This window comes from Fukomys damarensis, unplaced genomic scaffold (assembly GCF_012274545.1).
Source record: "Fukomys damarensis isolate Sample0158 unplaced genomic scaffold, DMR_v1.0_HiC HiC_scaffold_30, whole genome shotgun sequence".
In the NCBI taxonomy this organism is placed as follows: domain Eukaryota; kingdom Metazoa; phylum Chordata; class Mammalia; order Rodentia; family Bathyergidae; genus Fukomys; species Fukomys damarensis.
Window position 1 is genome coordinate 27,278,573 of NW_022900942.1, and position 20,190 is coordinate 27,298,762.

The 20,190-nt window shown below is 37.7% G+C and overlaps 1 protein-coding gene across 11 annotated transcripts in view; it reads right to left on the bottom strand.

The window, feature by feature from the left end:
• Nedd4l (NEDD4 like E3 ubiquitin protein ligase) overlaps positions 1-20,190 on the bottom strand; it is a 331,119-nt gene that overhangs the window by 90,705 nt on the left and 220,224 nt on the right. For 3 of the 11 annotated variants that reach the window (XM_033757521.1, XM_033757518.1, XM_033757520.1), the window contains exon 6: positions 9,045-9,349. The exons of the other annotated variants lie outside the window; for them this stretch is intronic. The gene's annotated coding sequence lies outside the window, so the exon portion shown is untranslated. The remainder of the gene's footprint in view (positions 1-9,044; positions 9,350-20,190) is intronic. 11 annotated transcript variants of the gene reach the window in all.

Here is a 20,190-nt window from a genome sequence, read left to right on the forward strand (position 1 = left end):
CTTGTGAAACTGGCAGATAATTGCAATCTCTAGTAGTATAAAACAGTTCCTTTCCTCTCTGCTCCTCTGCTGAACAATCCGGTGGTATCCCTCCTGTTCTCCTAAATGAGAAGTAGCTGGGCACATTTACACATGTAGGTAAAAATAACCATTGAGCCAGAATGTGGAAGAGATGGGGGAGGGGGTGCATTTTTGGCTGCCCCTCTTTGGAACCCTGGCCCTCTGGCCTGATAGGGCCGAGATATTAATAGGAATAAGACTCACAGGTGCACAGACAAAGCACAGGGATTCTGCTGGCTGTGGCCAAGGGATGTGTGCCTGCCAATCTAATACTGGAACTAAAAAGATAAATCTCTTTTCAAAATGGAATCAGAGGATGCCAAGTCATTTAGTGCAACACATCTGAAATTTGTGTCTCTATCCACCTGCTTACTCTATTAGTTCTGAACATCAACAGTGATGGGCAGCTCACTACCTACTGGGAAAGGAGAGTAGACAGGTTTTGTATACATACACAGCTAGTCCAAAATTTTAGGTATCTATGATAGCTGAGTGAGTAAAGGTCTTAATCACCACCAACAAACGCCTCACCCATAAAGTGAAGATAAAAACAATTTTATGTTGCATAAAATTGGTATTAAACGGGAGAGTTTGATTTAAGAAATAGTATTTCTACCAAAGTTTCTCAGTCAGTACTGTTAGCATTAAGGGTGGGATAATTCTTTGCTGTAGGGAGTTGCCCTGAGCTTCATTTGGAAGTAACACTCACATGCTAGTCATGACAATCAAATATGTCCCCAGGCTTGTCAAATGTCTCCACAGGAGGCGGGAGCAAATGTGTTCCTAGTTGAGAACCACTGACCAATCCCATTTCCCTCCCTCCTGCTCAGGAAGATGTCTGTTCCACCTTTGGGAAATTCCAGATGAATGTCAGTGGTCTTATGCTCATTTTTCTGTAACTCCCAGGCATTGAAGCACCAAGGAAGGAGGAAGAGTAATGTGAGTGTCCATGATTAGCATGTGGCAGGGCTGGGAAATGAGTAGAATAGAGTATGACATAGTATACCACATGGCTTCTAGAAAACACTTGATAGGCTGACATCGAGGGACTGAGCTCCTAGCTTGACTGAGTTGTGTTTAAAAATTAACAGCAGAACTATTTTCACAAACAAGAAATCTTATTCATCTAGGACTGTATCGGGAACACATAAAGGGGAAGCTGTCAAAGTTAGGAAATTCCAGGAACATAACAAAGTGAATGTGAACGTACTTTAGATAAAAGTCCCGGGCCGGGGATTTAGCTCAGTGGTTCCGCCACCTGCCTCGCAAGCACAAAGACCTGAGTTCGATCCCTGGTATTAAAAAAAAAAAAAAAAAAGTCCCAGAGGAGAAAATGTTCCCAATATTCTCTTCAGTGTCATATCAAATGACTTCAACAATCAAACTGCCAAAGGTAACTAGAATTAGCATTAACAAGGTTCAAACTTACTTCAAGCATATTAGGCAACAAACAGAATACAAACCTGAGAGAGAAAAGTTCAATTAATCATCTGTGACCAGGAATCACTAGGCACTGCAAGTCAAGTGCTCACGCTTGCAAAGTGGTTGTGTAGCCAGCCATGTTGGAAACCCACCAGGATGAGGGCAATGAGGCATGAGAGCAAGCTTACCTAACACTGACACCTTGCTCCCCTCACCTCAGTCTCACCCTGAAACCTACATCTTCCACACATCAGTAGGCTCCTCATTGATGACTCAGAGATGGAAGATTTGAAGGCAACATCACCAAAAAGTGCCTGCCCAGATGCATGCATTCTACGTTATAGGAATGGGGAAGAGTCCTAAAAGGCCTGAGGAATACACTGGGCCTTGGGTACTGCTCCTGGTTCAGGAACCAACTAGCTGAATGGTCCTGGACACAAGCCTTTCCTGGACCAGGTTCCTTATCTAGAAAGTGGGGCTGAAGACCACTTGCATTTCCCATGTTGTAAAGTGTTATAGATGTCAGATGTCTGTGCATATAGAAAGCTCAAACAAGTTTTTACAGAATGTTAAGTTACTGTAGTAGTATTTTAAATTGACTCTTGAGAAATAGGAGGAGCAGTGAGTTTCTGCCAAAACAGGCCAACTGGAAAGCACACAGCTATTTTCAGCCACCGGTGGGTCAGTTGTCTCGTCTCCAAGCAAAGAACTTCTCTTGTATTGCAAAGAGTTCAGCATGTACAGTTTGAAAAATGCTTATCTATCCTGTAGGGCAAACTATAAGAAAGGGCTTAAAAAGAGGAATGGAGTGTTATATAGTTAATTTACCCCTTAAAAATAAATCCATGAAGTAATGAAATGTAACACGAAAACCAAGATGGAAGATTAAAAGAGGCTTCAGAGTTTGCTCTAAATTTAAGATGGAGACATTCTTTAGGGTTTTAGAAATAATCTTTCTTTTTTCCTTTTCTTTAAAAGATGATCTGGCAGGAAGCTGTCACCAACTAGTGAACATGACTGGAACACGAAACCTGTGACCCTGATGAAAACAGTATCATAAAAAGTAAACCCTGGGCTACAATCCAAAATCGAAATCTACCTGGACCACCAAACAGCACTAACATAGGAGCTTCATTTACACTCTAACCTCACATTAAGGCTGGGCCATCAAGGGGCAACACCTGGGCCAACAAAGGGTGACAAACCTGTCACCCCTCCAAGTGTGCACTGGTAAACACCTGTGTACATCACAGAAAACCACGGGGCAATGACTGACAGCTGAAGTGAGATGCTATGGGAGCTGGGCTTGGGGCTACGGCAGAGTTTCTGGATCATCTTAAATACTTATTCCTCATTCAATGGCCAATTTGAACACAATAATTACAGTTTTCCTACAAAAGTCTTTGAGTGAAACAAAAGCTTCAAGAATATCCATTGTGTTTTTGTCCTATGATACTAGCTTGAAAAAGAGTAGAGTCTGCCCCATAAACTGAGGGGCTCAGCAGAACTGTGCATCTGTTCCTTCTACCCTGTCTAAGACCTAACTGCTCTGAGTAGCTCTCACATGGGAACAATGGTATGCGATCCAATGCGTTATTACTGGATTCATGAAAACAGTATGTTTAAAACCAGCACAAGGCCTTGAGTACAGTAGGTGCCCGGGATATAAATTAAATTGTTATGCTACAGGAGATCTCCCTGAAAGAAACCCAGAAAGAGTGACACATTGCAGGCAGTTCTTATGAGCTGGTGTATGTACTCACAGCTATAAATTATATAGATGATTTCCACAGAATTCCTACCCTTCAATTTGACCAAAGCAATTTAAGTAAAATCAGATTTCTAATAATTATGTTTATGGGATAAAATGAGGGAGAAGTAGTCAATAGCAATGGTCCAGAGTTTAAATACTTTAACCCAAACATATATTCAAACACTTAAATTTTAAATGAATAAATAAATTGTGCTTCTTTTCTCTATCTTTTTATCTGCTCTTTTCTTCATAGTTCAAAGGAGTATAAGAGGAGTTAAAGAAACCTAGGTCCTAACCAGAGAACACAAGGAAAATCATTTAAACCTTCTCTCATATTATTTCCATCGCAAAATATTACCTTTAAGGCTCCTTATTTCTAAGGTTCTTTAGATGTGAACAGTTCTCAGAAATGTACTGTCAACTTGCCCTGCCTTTTATGTCCATTTTGGACAAACAATATGTTACAAAACAAGTATTCCTGTAAATCAAGCAATATTTACCTTTTAATTTAGACTGAGAAGAAAACCTAGAAAAGTAGACAGCTAAGGATGGTGGAAGCCTTGCCCACCAGACTGCATGCAATCATCCTGGAACCCCAGCACCTAAGAGGACCCAGAGAGGAACAGAGCTCAGTGACACTACATGGAACTGAGCCGGAATTCTGTCAGCTGGCATATCCACAGAACACCTAACACAACCTGCGCAGATGGAACAGGCCTGAGTGCTGCGGTGGGCAGCATGGATGAGTGTGCCCCTATGGAGTGATTTTAGTCTACTTCCAGCCCTGCACCTTACAGGATAGCGACTTTATGTAGTTATTCAACTTCTGAGGTCAATTTCCCATCTGCAAAGATAATAACAATAACAGGCACAGCAGGTACGGGAAAAATCTGGGAGAAGATGGCTGCACTGGGTAAAGGTAGTATTAGACCCAAATACACTTCTCCAGGGTATAATTTTGCAAAAACTTCCATTTAAGCTACAGATAGTAACCCTCCTGGTTTGCATGACATTATTAACTTTAAGCTATGAGCCAACAATTAGCATATATGAAGCACTTGCTTTTTTTATTTGGTATTGGGGATTGAACTTGGGTCCCTGTGCTTGTGAGGCAGGCAGCAGCACCACTGAGCTAAATCCCGGGCCCTGAACCACTTGCTTTTAAACTTTAGGTTAATGAAGTACTCTAAGTGCCTCACGTAACTTGCCTCACAAGATTTTTTTTTCTTTTTATCGAGTTTATTGGTACAATCTAGGTATACAATACAGTTACATTCATTATTGGGATCCTGTACCTTTACATGATAGGTCTTGATTCTCCTTTTTTCCACTTGTCCCTGCCCTCCCTTCACCCCCTCCTCCCCCTCCCCATTTACAAACACTTTATTTCCATTTTTTCAGTTTCTCATATTTTTTCCTCTCCCTTATTACCTTCCCCCCACCCTTCCCACTTTCCCTACTCCTTTAGCCCTTTACTTCCTATTTCACATTATTAATTATCTCATTAGGATCCTGTGTACTATTATAGTTTTTTTAAAACTAAAAAGGAAAGTAAAAGAGAAAAGGCAATGATGTAACATTAAAATAATCCTTAATTCTGGAGATGAAAATGGTCCCTGAACATATTTAAATTGCTTCTTGCTCTTAGTCTTATCTTATTCTTTTTTTCATTATTTAGAGAATACTTTATTAGTTTCTATAATCAAACCCACGTAGATGTGACCTTACATATTTAGTATGATGTGTTACCCCTGTACACATGGAAAAAAATAAAAAATAAAAATGTAACATTTCTAGACCAATATGGTTGTCCATTTCTGTACAATACCAACTCAACACAGTAAATTGGGATGATTTTTTCCAAAGTTGACAGCACCGTTAAAGTTTCCCAAACTTCAATTTATATATATATATGTATATATATTTATATTTATATAAAAAGACTAATAATAGCAGTATTTTATGCATCAATACAGCTTTTTCAGGTTCTGCAGTCATCTGAAAAAAATTATAGACATTCAGCACACTCCATTAAAAAAACAAAAACAAAAAAACAAAGAAAAGAATAACACCCAGAAAACAGCAAAGTTCTGTTGCTATTGTGGTACCTGCACCATTTTTTTTAATTAGCATCTTAATCATCATCTAGAAAGAGAACATTCTAGAATAATATCATTAAAAATAGCACTGATAAAGCACGGTCACTACTACATATCATAAAGCAGGTACAAGATATTTTACATTCACAGAGGTATGATACAGTACTGTCCTACATGCCTCACAAGATTGTAGAGATACTATCCCTACATTACAGCAAACAAAAACACAGAAAGGTCAAGTCATTTGTTCAAGGTCACATGGTTGGCGAGCAGTAGAGTCAAGAGCTGAACTCTTGCCACAACAACAGGTAGTCTTCCAGATCACAGACTTGGCTACTTGTACTCAAAGTAAAAAGTCCTGATTCATATTATTTTTTCTTTCTTCCCTAGTTAAAAATCTTACCAAGACATTAACACAGTCCTGATTCTTGCTTGGAGATAGTCAGTCACTGGAACATCTAGCAGATCACAAATGAACTATTTAAATACACCTTTGAGACTAAATTACAAATTTGGGCCTTACTCTGGATGCCATCTCAAGAAAAAATGAAAATGTAACTGACCATACAACTAAAAATATTAAGAAAATCGTAAAGTTTTCTCTACATTTTCCCCTTCTCCATTCCTAAAGGGGCCAGGCTAGAGGAAGAAATGGCTTATCTATTTTTGAAATACAAAGAATGATCAAACGATATGGTGAACAATTTTATATAAGAACTTGTATTATAGTAAAAGAAGCACGGTCAAGAATGATAGCAAAGAAAAAATATGAGAAAATGAAAAAATGGAAATAAAGTGTTTGTAAATGGGGAGGGAGGAGGGCGTGAAGAGAGAGCAGGGACAAGGGGAAAAAATGAGAAGCAAGACCTGTCATGTAAAGATACAAGATCCCAATGATGAATGTAACTGTACTGTATACCTAAAATGTACCAATAAACTTAATGAAAAAAAAAAAAAGAATGAGAGCATAAGGGTGTTCAATGTAAGGGAGCCTATTTTGAGGGGGATTAATGGCAATGTGTCTTTTACTGTAATAAAATTTATTTTAAACATTCACCATATATTTTAATCACATCCATAACTTACTAATATCTACTTTAGACTCTTATCTGTCCAAATGTGGTTAAATGGATTCTACTCATTTGTAGAAAATAATTTAGGGCATCAAAGTCATAGCGATGGCAATGAGCTTCAGAGTAACGTTTCTCAAAAAGAAACTAAAATATATTCAACGAATACAAAAGTACTGAAAAAATGGTTCTAATTTAGTACATACTGTATTTTTTTCTTGAAAGCATCAATTTTACCCCACCCCACTCCCCCAAAAAACTTAGCTATCAAAGTTTTTCATTTCATTCCAACTCTGTTTCTATGTCTCTTTCCTTGCAAAAGGGACTAAAGACCAAAGATGGCACTCAGATAAAAGCACTGATATGGCACCTTCTCAAATCACTCATCATGCAGGATACACATGGCGTGTGAACAACTAACAGCTTTGTGTAGGAGGAATCCTCTTTTTCTACCCTTAAAATTGAAGAATTTTAATGAAATAGAATTATAAATTCCAGAATATTATCATTCAATTAAGACCAAACTGTGTTCAAACACAGCCCTTCCTCAACCTCATCATGTACAAGCATAAACGTACATGTGATTATTTACAAAAGTACATGCAAATATTCAAGTAATTTGATTTTTGTTAATATTTACAAGGCATCTGTCATCAATGCAATGGCTACATAATCCTCCCTCATGTTATGAATCATTATTAGTTACCATCACCAACTTAACTATTTTATTTTGCTTTTTACTGGCAGAAATATGGTATGCTGAATTTGAGAAGTCAGGGGGACAAAAACATAGAAGACATTTCACATAAAATATAATTTAGGAGCTCAGTCTACATTCAAGGTGAAATGGAATCCCAAGAAATGTTTAATTTGTCAGCATGAGCTTGTTGGAGGGGTGTGGACAGAATGGTGTGTTTGATGACTTGGGCAGTGTGCTAATGACAGCAATAAACTCATCCAACCCACAAATATAAATTAAAAAAGGGGAGCAAAAAAGAAAGGACAAACTTTAATGCAATGTTCTAAACACTTTACATGTGCTATTTTATTTAATGGTGCCAACAAACTTGAGGTAAGAAACATTATTAGCCTTCTTTTGAAGATTAAAAAAAGTGTAATTTAGAAAAGGCAAAGTAACTTGCTCAAACCCAACAGTAAGTATGAATCATGGAGGAGATGTAAGATTCAATCAACCTTGGTCTAGTCTTTTCTATATTGTGTACACTGATTAAAGATAACCAGGATCCTGGAGATAAACTGAACACCAGGCATCCCTGGACTGATATCAGTACCATGCATCACAACTCACAGAAATTCAGGCTTCCTTAAAAATATGTACAAAGAAAAAAGTGATTTTTCTCTCTTAAAGGAGAATTTCCATAGTTTCTATAAAGACATGACATTCATGTAGGCAGATATTCAACTTACTCAGAATGATGTAGCATGGTATTTTAAGTTCCATCTCTTGTATGTGTATTTCGTTGAGCTTATTCTGTTATCACTGACTTAGGTGATGAATCTTATCACACTTGCTAACAGAGAGATGTAATCTTGGAACTACTGCCCTTTGAAATTTTGAACTGCTCCTTGGAGAAAGAGGAGCCAAAGGGTAGACTATGGAGTTATCTCACACCAGAAAGTGTAAAAAATACAAAACGGAGCACTTGCAGGAAGTGTGGCTCTTAGGAAAAGATCCAGAAACTATGATGAATCACAGAACAAGAACTAAGTCCAGAGGCTGGCTGGACATGACCATCTTCCAAATCTTTCCCAGTCAATCTGGCACACAAAGCCATGTGGTGGCTATATCAGGCGCAGCATCTTGGACACTCACTGTGGGTGCCAGTTGCAAGTTTCTCAGCCTCTAAAAGGACCTTTCCTCATGACTTATCTTACCACATTCATGTCTTCCCTTCTAGCAAAACCATAGTGACCTCAGGGCAGGCAGAGTTTAGGCATCTTTGTAACTCCCACGGTGCTAAGGAACAGTACCAGGACACAATATGTTCTCCATAGTCACTTCATATACCTTCAGGATGCACTGCAGGACAGTATTGAGCTTCTGGGACTCTTCTATAAACCACTTCATAGTTATTGAAAACAGAACATGACAGGCTAAATAATGGCTCCCCAAAATAATCAGGCCCTAATCCCCAGAACTTGTACATGATATCCTACATAGGAAAATGTCTTCTCAAATGTGATTTCGAAGGATCACATCTTCGCAAGGATGGTGAGATGGGGAGATTTTCCTTGATTATCTGGATGGAACCAAGTGCAACCACTAATGTCTAATAAGTGGAAGACCTGACACAGACAGAAGAGGGGACAATGTGGTCACAGAGGTGGGGATGACAGTGATGTGGCCATTGGCAAAGAAATACTGGCAGCCACCAGAACCCCAAGAACAAGCAGACTCTCTCCCAGCCTTTGGAGGGAAAGACCTTGTTGACACCCTGATTTCAGTTTAGTGACACTGATCTGGGCTTCAGAGATGTGACAATTGAATAGTATTTGTAATATTAAGGCAAGATTGGAATAATTTGTTACAGTTAACTCTGGGAAACTTGCACACAGGCAAAGACCAATAATCCAAGAGCCTATTTTAGGAGAAAAAGCGAGGAACAGATTGGTAGTTACCTTGGCTCTGGATCATCTAAGAAGCTCCTGTAAGACTGCAATGCATGAGGCCATCAGTTTGGCCCTAAGACCTGTCCAACAATGCCTTGAGTTTTCACAGAAACCTCTGTACTGGTATCAACAAAAAATAAAAATGCTATTCAAGGGTCAAACAAATTGTACAAAAGATACTAGAAGACTGAAGGTCCATCTCCAAATTATCTTCCAACTGACTTGTGACTGTAGCCAGGAGCACACACAGGCAATCCCTTTCTCTTGCCCAAATTCTGTAAGTCTGTATTCACATAATAGGTGTAGCTTTCTTTCTGGAAAGACAAAAACAAAGGACCATTCTATTCACCATACCAAATTCCCTGGAAAGTCTGTTTGAAACTAGTTTGAGTCTACAGTGACACCACCCTGAACATTCCAGATCTTGTCCGAAACTATGGTTTCAGCTTCCCTGATCTGAAAACCTGAAATTTAGCATCTTTTCTTTTTTTCCCTTTTTGTTACCAGGAATCAAACTCAGTGCCTCCCACTTGCCAGGCAAGTGCTGTGCTGCTGAGCTACATTCCTGGCCCTTGAAAACCTGAAACCTAAATGCTCTCAAATACAAATTTTTTGGGAGCCACATGACACCATGAGTGTAAAACTCCACATGAAGTTTCATGGGACAGGTTTCAGTCAAAACAAGGTGCACTGAAAATACTGCATAAAGTTATCTTCAAGGTAGTATATCAACTGTGTACGAAACATAAATGAATTCTGTGTTTAGACCTGAGTGCCAGTCCCACAATACTTCATTATGTGTAAGCAAACATCCCCAAATAAAAAACACCCCATGTCTAAAAGATTCCTGGTCTCAATCAATTCACATAAGGGACAATTAATCTGACTTTTCCTCCTGTAAAACTTGAGGGATTCTGAAGAGACTATCTCCCAGGAATTTCCTCCGAAAAATCTGCTCCATTTTAATTTATGCATCCTGCGTGTCCAGGTGCAGCTGTAGATGGCTGAGTGTCGGTCACGCTCATCCTTCTCCACAGTATTGTATACATAAGCAGAATACAACTTTGTGAGATACTCAGATGAGATAATGGACTAACTAGATTGTATTTTCTGAAGTTGTACTGATGGGTGAGGTACTGCAGATGTTAAAACATCAAAAATTCTATTGGAATTATTTTGTTAAAGCTCATGGCAGTTTCATTTACAACTGCTGAAATGTGCAAGTAGCCAAGATGTTCTTCAGTAGATAAATGGCTAAATAAACTGCAGTATATCCAAGGAGTATTATTCTGTGCTAAAAGGAAATGAGCTATCAAGCCTTAGAAAGCCTAGAGGAAACTTAAATACATATTATTAAGTGAAAGAAGCTAACATGAAAAGACTACGTACTATATGATTTCAAATGTATGATAGTTTGAAAAGGACAAAACTGTGGAGATAGTACAAAGAGTAATGGCCTTTAGGGGAGTAGAGTGAAAGAAATGAACAGACAGGGCACAGAGGATTTTTTAGGACAGTGAAATTATTATGTATGATGCTGAATAGGTACATGTCAGTTATGGATTTTGGGAGACGAGGACTCCTTGTGTCAGTGCAGGTTTATCAATCAGTACACATGTGCTGTGCTGGTGGTGATGTTGACAGTAAGGGAGGTCACCTATGTGTTAAAAGATAGGGGAATACGTGAAGTATTGTAGTTTCAACTTCTGTTCCATGCTGTTCACAAACCTAGTAAATCTCCAAAAAATAAATCTATTTTAAAAAAAGACAAAACAAAAACAAAATTGTCCACCCAAATACTTAAAGTTTGATTGTGGCTTCCCTGTTATTACAGTTGCTTTAATATTGCCTAAGTAATGGAGACCATTTTAAAAACAGATCACAAATATACAATGAAAATCTCTTCAACTGTTTTTACCTATAATCTCAAAACATGAAAGGAAAACAATAAACCTTATCTGGAGGTTTAACCAAATGGAAACTGTGAGACTACCCTGGAGCTAGTACTTGTGGCTCAGAAATCACATACTCACATTTACCAGTTTTTGAAGGAGCAATAATACTTGTTCATGTCAGAACTACCATATTTTAATTTAGATGTTTCCTACGAAATCTGTGTGAACAGCTTCATGGTTAAAAAAAATAAAAATACACTGAATTTGCAGCCTTTCAGTGAAGCTGTTTTCTTCCCGGCCCAGATGCAACTTTTGCTTAAAAATCATAGATACAAAATCAGTCAACACCAAACCAAATTCAAAACCCTTGATAAGAAATACCACCAGATTATGAAACCTTTGCATTTATCTTAGCTGTAACTTAAGTAAGAAAATACCAGAAGGGACTAGGAAGGGGAAATCCCTCAGTTTATTTTAGGAGAAAGAAAAAGCAGAAAGCACAGTATATATATTTCTATGACAATGATTCATATTCAGATTTCCCATGTGTAAATTTGAAGATGGATAAAAATGTTATAGCAAGATGGATGTTCATGGAACCGAAGATGACCAGGACATCTAAACCTTCCTAATATAAACATTTCCTTACTCTGAGTCAACAGGACATGTTATTAGTCATGAGAGCACATTATTATATACCAGAAAATATATGAGCCAAAGGCAATAAACTGTTGTGCAAAAACTAGGTTATGTTAATTAAAATTATAAATAAAATAACAGCAGATATCAGAAGCAGTTTATTATTATAGGATCATAGCACATGGCTAGTGTGATCTTAACAAGCAGGAGCTTCATTGTCCATAACATGGGTCATTAAAATTCTGTACTTTTTAATGACACTGATCTGAAAATATCCACTTATCCCATATGCAATGTCATCTTGCTATTGCAAAGGGGGAATTTATATTGTTTCAAAAGAAAATTTGTTCTTTAAAAACTTGCTGGACTGGTGCATTAACTATACTGGGACTGAATTTGCTAGGAACCTAAGCCACTTCTCATTTTTAGCCTCATAAGATAATTTTATCAACCACCATTATCCAATAGTTAATGATGAACCCAAGGATACATACAACTATGCTCCAATTGAAAAATAAATCCATGAATGGCATATACAAGGTAATAATGTTTCTCCTCATTAAGTATAATTTTTCTTGTGTTGCTCGGTAAGTTTCTCTGAATCATTAAATCTCAGATTCTGGTTCATACACAGATGGACATGGAAAAATCCAGAAAAATAATCTGAGAGGAAGTACTAGGTACATCCTATGCCAAAAGCAGGTGAATATATTTTAGGCTCTCAGTAAGCTAAACTTACCATCATGTTCTACATTATATACAATTTTACAGGTAGTCATCTATTAAAGATACTGTGTAATCTAAACATTCAAGAAATACCAACAATACGAGTTAACAATCCATAGTTATTTGGAAAAAGTGTTTGTATAATAAACTCATCCATTCTACATTTAAATGAAGACCGAGTAACATGCAAAGCATTATACTAGACCCTAGGGGGATGAGAAAACCCATAAAGATCCCTGGTCTCAAAGAAGCCTAGAGGAGAAGATGTAAAAGGAGACAGATAGAAATATCTATAAATATAGGAGGGAATGTAACACGAGCCAAGGGCAAGGCATAAATAAAATACTATAGGGGAGCAGAGCAGAGGAAAAGCAGCATGACTGGTAGGGTTGGGGAGAAGAGAACCCTGGAAGGAAAGGGGTGCAGAAACAGAGGGAGAGAACAGCGAGAAGGCGGTCCACTCAGGCATAGTTATCAGAGGGCTGCCCACCAGTGAAACCCTGACCGTCAAAGGGAAAACGCTACCCAGGGATAGGACCACCTGCCTGCGGTGGGGGGAGAGGTATGGACTCCACTTAGAGGGGCACGAGGAGCCACAGAGGTAGCAACAAGAACAGATCTGAGTCCAGGAATGTTACTCGGGGTCAGGTCATCTGAGAAGTCCTGGCAGCCTCTTGGACTTTTGGTTTAATTTTCCGCATGCTTTTACAGTTGAAGTCTGTGGGTACCAAGCGGTTCCTCTTGTGAGCCTTGGGAGGCACCCATCAGCTTTGAGTTCATGTCTCTGTCTTAAGGGTATGAATGCAGTGCTTTTTGTGGATCCCCAAAGCTGTGTTCTTTGCCCACTTGAGAGTTACAGGTAGTAACAGCCATGCTGCTTATACAATCTAGCTTCTCACCCTGGTTATATCACACATAAGACCTAACAATTTGGATTCTTTTTTTTTTTTTTTTTTTTTTTTTTTTTTTTTTTTTTTTTTTTTTTTTTTTTTTTTTTTTTTTTTTTTTCTTCAAATAAGCAAAAGTGTTTGGGAGGGGTATGGCAGAGAGGCGGGAAGGGAAAATTGCAATAGTTGCCAGCAGATATTCACTATATGCGTGAAGAAAAAAATATCCCTGAAAATTCCTGTTTCATTTACCAACAGTTATGAGTGGCTAATCTTTTCTCCTTAGTTTCATCCAATGGTGCTTCAATTTGACGATCTAGTACATTAGATAACATGAAACATAAAGATTAAAGCAAATCCCCATTCATTATGCACCAGTAAACTGGTACAATGGGAGAATTAGCCAGACTTGGATATTCTCAAGGCTCAGAAAATAGCCAACTCACACAGACTTAAGCAGATTAAATTAGTTCACTTAAAACTGCACTATGTGGCGGAACTTCTCGTATTGACTCTAGCCAATTTTATATAGAATACAGCTCACGAATTCCCAGTCATTCTCCTTCCCAGGTGCAGAGAAGACTATGCTTTCCAGTCTCCTTGTGATCCACATCAGGCAGGGTTGTTCTAGGTGTGGCAGATACACTCTAAGGGTGGCACTCTGAATGGAGGCCACAGGAAGGTTCCATGCAACCTTCTCCGGTTCTATCTGTTGTGATTACGTGGCTCTGCTGCTTAACCTATGCTGGGCAGTTAATGTGAAGTTAGAAAGAAACCTGGGGTATGTTCAACAACTCAGATTTCAGGATATCCTAAGATAATTGTCTTTTTCAGTGACCAGCTCCTGTGAGTCATTCAGAGGAAAAACAAGAGTGCCATTTCTGTGCACATAACACAAGTCTCTGTGGGACAGTGATGTTCCCACCTAAATAAACAGCTTCTTTTTAGCAAAGATGATCTGATTACAATTTTGAATCACTCCTGGCAGTACTAATTCTCTGTTTCAAAGTTATGTTGGAAGAATATATCTCACTCTAAATTGTAAAAAACATTGCAGGAATTCTTTTCTCACACATTATTTCTAATAATATTACTTCATATCAACACTATTTTCACCTGCAACGAGATAAGGGACCACCTCTTACTAGCTGTGGCCTGGCCACTGTTGTTTCTACACACTGGAGTAACCCCAAAGTGTTCTCACTGGGGAGTGTTTCATATTTGTAAAGAAGGAGAACTTATCAGTGGAGCATGATACATTAGACAGGAGGTACGATCTATTTGATCTTGTATGCACGAAGTCCAGTGAAACAATGGGTTTGGATCTATTTTAGATAATACAGTTTAATAATGAATGTGGATCTATATTTTATGACAACACTTTACACTAATCAACAAAAGAAATCTGGTTGATGTGCTTCCTTACAGAACTTCTTTATTCATAAACCAGATAAAAGGTTGGTGCATGAATCTTTTCAATTTGTTCATTCATTATTTATTCATTCAACAAGTAATTTATGTAATACCTGCTTTGTGCAAAGCAGGTGAGACTTATGCCAATACATGGGTCTATAATAATGATATTCATTTGCAATTTACTGTGTCTGACCACTGGACAATTGGTGGCTATGGATATTTTAACAGGGAAAGTAGATGGATATTAAGTATGTCATTTTTAGTTGTTACCAAGGGACTTGATGGCTAAAGAAATGAAGATGCTGGAAGTAAATTCAATTAATTTTACTATGGAAATCATGTGTATTAATGGCGGATAACACCATCTGTGCAATTTAATTACGGTAGAATTTGAAGGCTTGTCAAAAACTTCATAGATGTTCACACTCAGAATACAGATTTCAAGGGGTAATCTTAAAATATGGAGTATCTACAGAACACATTCTCCTGCCTTGGATACTCAAGACACTCAAAAAGACTTGGTGAAGATGGGGTGCGCAGAGAAGGCTTATTTGCCCTCTGTACTGAAAGGTGCTCTTGCTTCCGCTGCCAACATTATCAGCAGCTCCCTTCTCTGAAGGACCAGGCCTCAGAGCATGTGCAGTAGCCTCATCTTACCACTCACATGGTGTGGTCTCTCTGCAAGCTGGGTGCACACATCTGACTGCTTACAAGTTTATTTTATAAGCACTTTAAAAAGTAGATTTTAGTGGTAAAAACATTAAAAAGCCAATAAATTGCTTTGGTGGAATAGTTCTCACAAATTTCCCCCCATCAAGCAGACATGACATTCAGGATTCCACCTCGCAGCATCAAGGGCTAATACTACTTCCTGGATATAGAGTCCTTCACTTCCTCCAGCCCACCCCTCAGCCTTGCTATTAACAAAGTGTTTGGAAATGCAACTGAAAGTTATTACAGTAAAAAATCTAGAATCTGTGCAGATTTAAACACAAAGCATGAACACCATTTGTAATTTGTTATCCAATTTACTTCTGAATATGTTCAGAACTGATCTACCACTCTTGCCACTATACTAAGACATTTCATTCATTTTTACAAATGACCCTACTAGATAAATATGCAGGTTAATGTAGAGGCAGTGGGAATGTTTATATTATGAGAATCAGACATATAACATTATAATTGTACTTAAATGCAGATCTTTACTGTGCACATATATTCATGCCTTTGTTTCCCTGGTGTAAAGAATTAAACTGAACCTACTCTGAGAACACAACATAACTATAAAACCTTACATACCTGATACATGCATTTTCTAACTGCAGAGGATATAAACTATCAGTTATTTGAAGCTTTTAACTTTTTGAAAGCATATTCATAACAGCTATCTATACTTTAGAGAAAAGTATTCAGTGAATAATTCATTCAAGGTTCAAAGCACACATTCACTAGTATTTCAACATAATACAAATCACCAATAGCCCTTTTCAGACACATCTGGTCAGCAGCTATTATAGGTTTTGAGTAAAAAAGTGAATATTAATAAAAATATTTTCCCTGTCATTTAGCAAAGAGAAAATCAAAGCTCATAGTCAATGTACACTATAAAATATAGCTTAATCGCTCACTTTTCTTTCCCTAAATAGCAAAATTTGGCCATAAAATATTACAAAATCAGGTTACAGCCCATCTCACTTCCTGTTCAAAGTCTTGTAACTCTTACTTATTGGTTTTATATTTTATAAGAAAATTTATTAAACTAGGAGACTATTCAGTTATTCATGTTTCTATTTGATGTATAACAAAGACACTTCAAAATTTACAATAAGAAAACACAAAATGAATCAAGCCCTCAGTGGGTGTCTTTTGCTCTTCAAGGTTTGATTGATGTTTTTGTGCTTTTTTTTTTTTCCCTGTTCAGAACAGGGATTGATATTAGGACCTTATGCTTTCGAGGCAGGTGGGGCACCATTGAGCTAAATCCCCGGCCCTGTGCTCTTATTTATGGTACCTTATCCTATCACTTTGTACAATGAACCCTAAAGTAAAAAGTAACATGAGACAATTTTACAGCCTGTCATTAAGTTTTTCTCAAATTAGTAGAGGAACAGCAAGATTTCAGTGAGAACTACTGGGTGGGCAAATTAGGCCTGAGTTAGCAAAGTTCTACTGTAATTTGATTTGAAAGCTTATTTCCTTATAATGTTCAAGATCATGTTCAGCTGTATTGGACCTGGAATATGAACTATGCACATGATTATCATCATTGCTTTTTCCTTATTTTTTTCTTCAGTGGTTTGAGAAAATCTGCCCCACCTACTGTGATAAAGCCAATGAGCTCTGCTCTTTGCTTACTACTCATTGTTCCTTCAAGCGAAACATACAATCATGCACATACAAGCAACTTATAAAAGGACACTGACCTGAATTCAAACTCCACAACACAATGATTCAATTGTCTGACAAGTCTCATGATCTTTGTTTGACCAAACATCTGATGCATGAGGAAGCATATGGAAATATGTACCACAAGATCTCTTAAATACATCATATTACTAAAATATTTATATATAAAATATTTTCAGATAGCCCGAGAACATGAAAAGCAGTGTGAATAGAGGTATGGTTTCCTCTGCATAAAGTAAATGCTTAATTATTTAATTATTAATTCTATATTGTTTAGGAATATAGAAGTATATGATCATGAGGGCAAACGTCAACCTTGGGGCTCCTGCTCTACTCCAGTCTGCTCATCACAATTCCACTTTATGGTCACCATGGGCAGGAAGTATACAGTAGAAGCGCAATTGCATACTCCTTTTTCTTCTTCTGCAGTTATTATACGTAAACTTACTTCAGCTCCATATTCTGAATATAATCACTGGTCAGCACTTTGTCCTCTATTTGTCTGTAAGTCAAGCATACAGTTGTCTGAATTCTTTGGCAGTAGGCAAACAGATCTAAATGAGACTGGAATTCCATGCTGCTGGGAGAGGTGCCCTTTTGATCGTATAGACTTTTATTAAGTGCCTTGGCATGTGTACAGGATAAAGTGAAATGAGGACAAAGTTAAACTTGAACACTGTCAAATTAAGAGTCTAACAAAAAAGTTGCAGAATAATTTTAAAATAGTTCTACTCGTTTCTCAAATATCATCAGCACAGAAAATTCCTTTTGAGTAAAGGTTAGCTTGCAGTTGTTCATTCTGGGCAAATGAAAACATTATATAATTATGGCCAAAGAACAATATATTCTTGGCCTTCTGGGAAAATCTCTATTTGGCCACTATACATGACCCTTACGAAAATTTCTATATGCTGATTATGGATGCAAGGAGCAACTCCATGGAGAGGACAATGTCATTTTCCTCACTACAGAAAACACATCCAGCAACAGTACTTGGTGTTTAATACACGACTGCTTATCTAAACTACCTGTCTCAGTGCTATCTTGTGCTTGGACCAGCTGCCAATCTGACATTTCAAACTGTCATTAGTTTATGAAGCCCTCAGTCTTGCGAATGAAACAGTTTGTTTTCTATGAAGGTCATTTAATCAACATGAATGAAGAAATATAGCTTATTTTCAGAGGATGTGCCATATTTTAAACACTATTCACTGGCAGAAACTTATTAACTAAACTAAATGCAAGTAACTTACCACAAATGAAAAGATATTTTTTACAAAATATTTTAAAATATCTTATATTAGCACTCATCTTCCAGAAAATGACGGTGAATTCTGCAAAACTTACAACTTTACTGGAACATTGATGACTGTGCTAAAATTGTGAGGATGGGTGGCATCTTCAATCCTTCTACTTCAGGCTCCCAGAGGGCGTGATTACAAGCATGTGCCATCACAACTGGCTTCATGTACCTTAACTTCAGTCATCTGAGACAGTGATGGCATAAGAATTATAGTAAAACATTCAGCTAACTAGAAATTAATTCAAAGAGCCAAGAGCCCCAATAACCACCCTCCAGCGACTTCTCTACAATTTCTCCATAAGATCAACAAATTCAAAGGAAAACATCAAAAGGCCAACTGTACAAGGATTTCACAATTTAAAGATATTTCAATGTAAGATGAAGAATTATAGGGGGAACTTGGTTAGTATCAGATCCTAAGGACATTTTCAGAGACTTAATGGAAAAATGATAATAAATCAAACTCAGCCACACAAACTTACAGCTGTCAGCATAACTATATAAAAATCAAGGGTAATAAGGGAAAAGAAAAAAATGTGAGATAATGAAAAGATGAAAATAAAGTGTTTGTAGATGGGGAGGGGAGGAGGGGGTGAAGGGAGGGCAGGGGTAAGGGGAAAAAATGAGAATCAAGACTTGTCATGTAGAGGTACAAGATCCCAACAATGAATGTAACTGTACTGTATCCCTAAAATGTACCAATAAACTCAATTAAAGCTGAAAAAAAAATCAAGGGTAATTTACTAAACTATTCATTGGCTTTTTATGTATCATTCCCACAGTTAAGTACACAAGAGGCTTGTGACTAGATTTAAGAGCAATATTCACTCATCATTACAGCAAACGTTTATAGGATACACCTTTATATGTTGTTTAACACAGGAGTATAATATTGTATCTGCAGTCTCAATGTGGACATAATTTCAAAAATAAAGCTAAGTTATCTTTTTAAACAGCATATATGTTTCTTGAGCAGTAGTCATTCCTTCAACATAAGTTTTTATTACGGACATTAGCAGAGTGAGGCACATATAAACATGTTCATAAAACCTGTTTAATTTAACCTAGTGGCAGATTACTAATGACCTTTATGCAAAACACAGTGTACATTGCTCAAAGCAAGATTTTGCTGTGTTCAAAATGGTCTTCCCAATGGTTTCAGATCTACATTCTGCTCTCCTCCCTATACGTGTATTCAATTCATTAAAATAAATTTAAAAAGCAAGAGTGAAGAAAGGATTTACACAGAAAGACTTAAGGCACACATCACTTTTCTTGGAACAAGCAGCTCAAGCTCAGGAAGCCCCAGTGCCAGTACTCTTGCTGTATCATGACGACAGCAGCAATGTGCGCCACCTATTTGCAGATATGGTGCCAGCTGGGGTCGACTGCTTAAGAAACAGGGAGAAGGTTGGGCGATGGGAACAAGAAAAGAAAAACCAGAAACCTAAGTCAGCCACACACCAGAATAATCACCTAGTTGGAGAAAAAATAAATTCCATATTAATCCTTCAGAGATGCAGGAGGCAGAAGCACAGACTCACTGGCAAGAGAAAAGCTGATGCCAGGGGCCGTAATCCAAGTTTTCCTAAGCTGAGGATGATACCCTGCAGTCAGTAATGGACACACCTGCCCAGTGGCAACCAGGATGTTGTGCAAACAGAAACATTTGAGGCTATTTTCCATAGTGAATTCCAAACAACACTCTAATATCTGAGGAAATACTGCAACACCATAAGAATATCAAGTTCTTTATTCCTTAAAGCAAACAGATTTTGGAATACCTGAGTCAAATTTTATTTTCTTCTTTTCTTGAACCTAAGTGACCATGTAAGGATTCCATGATCCGGGTAGTGTTAGAATGAGAAAGGATCCATTGG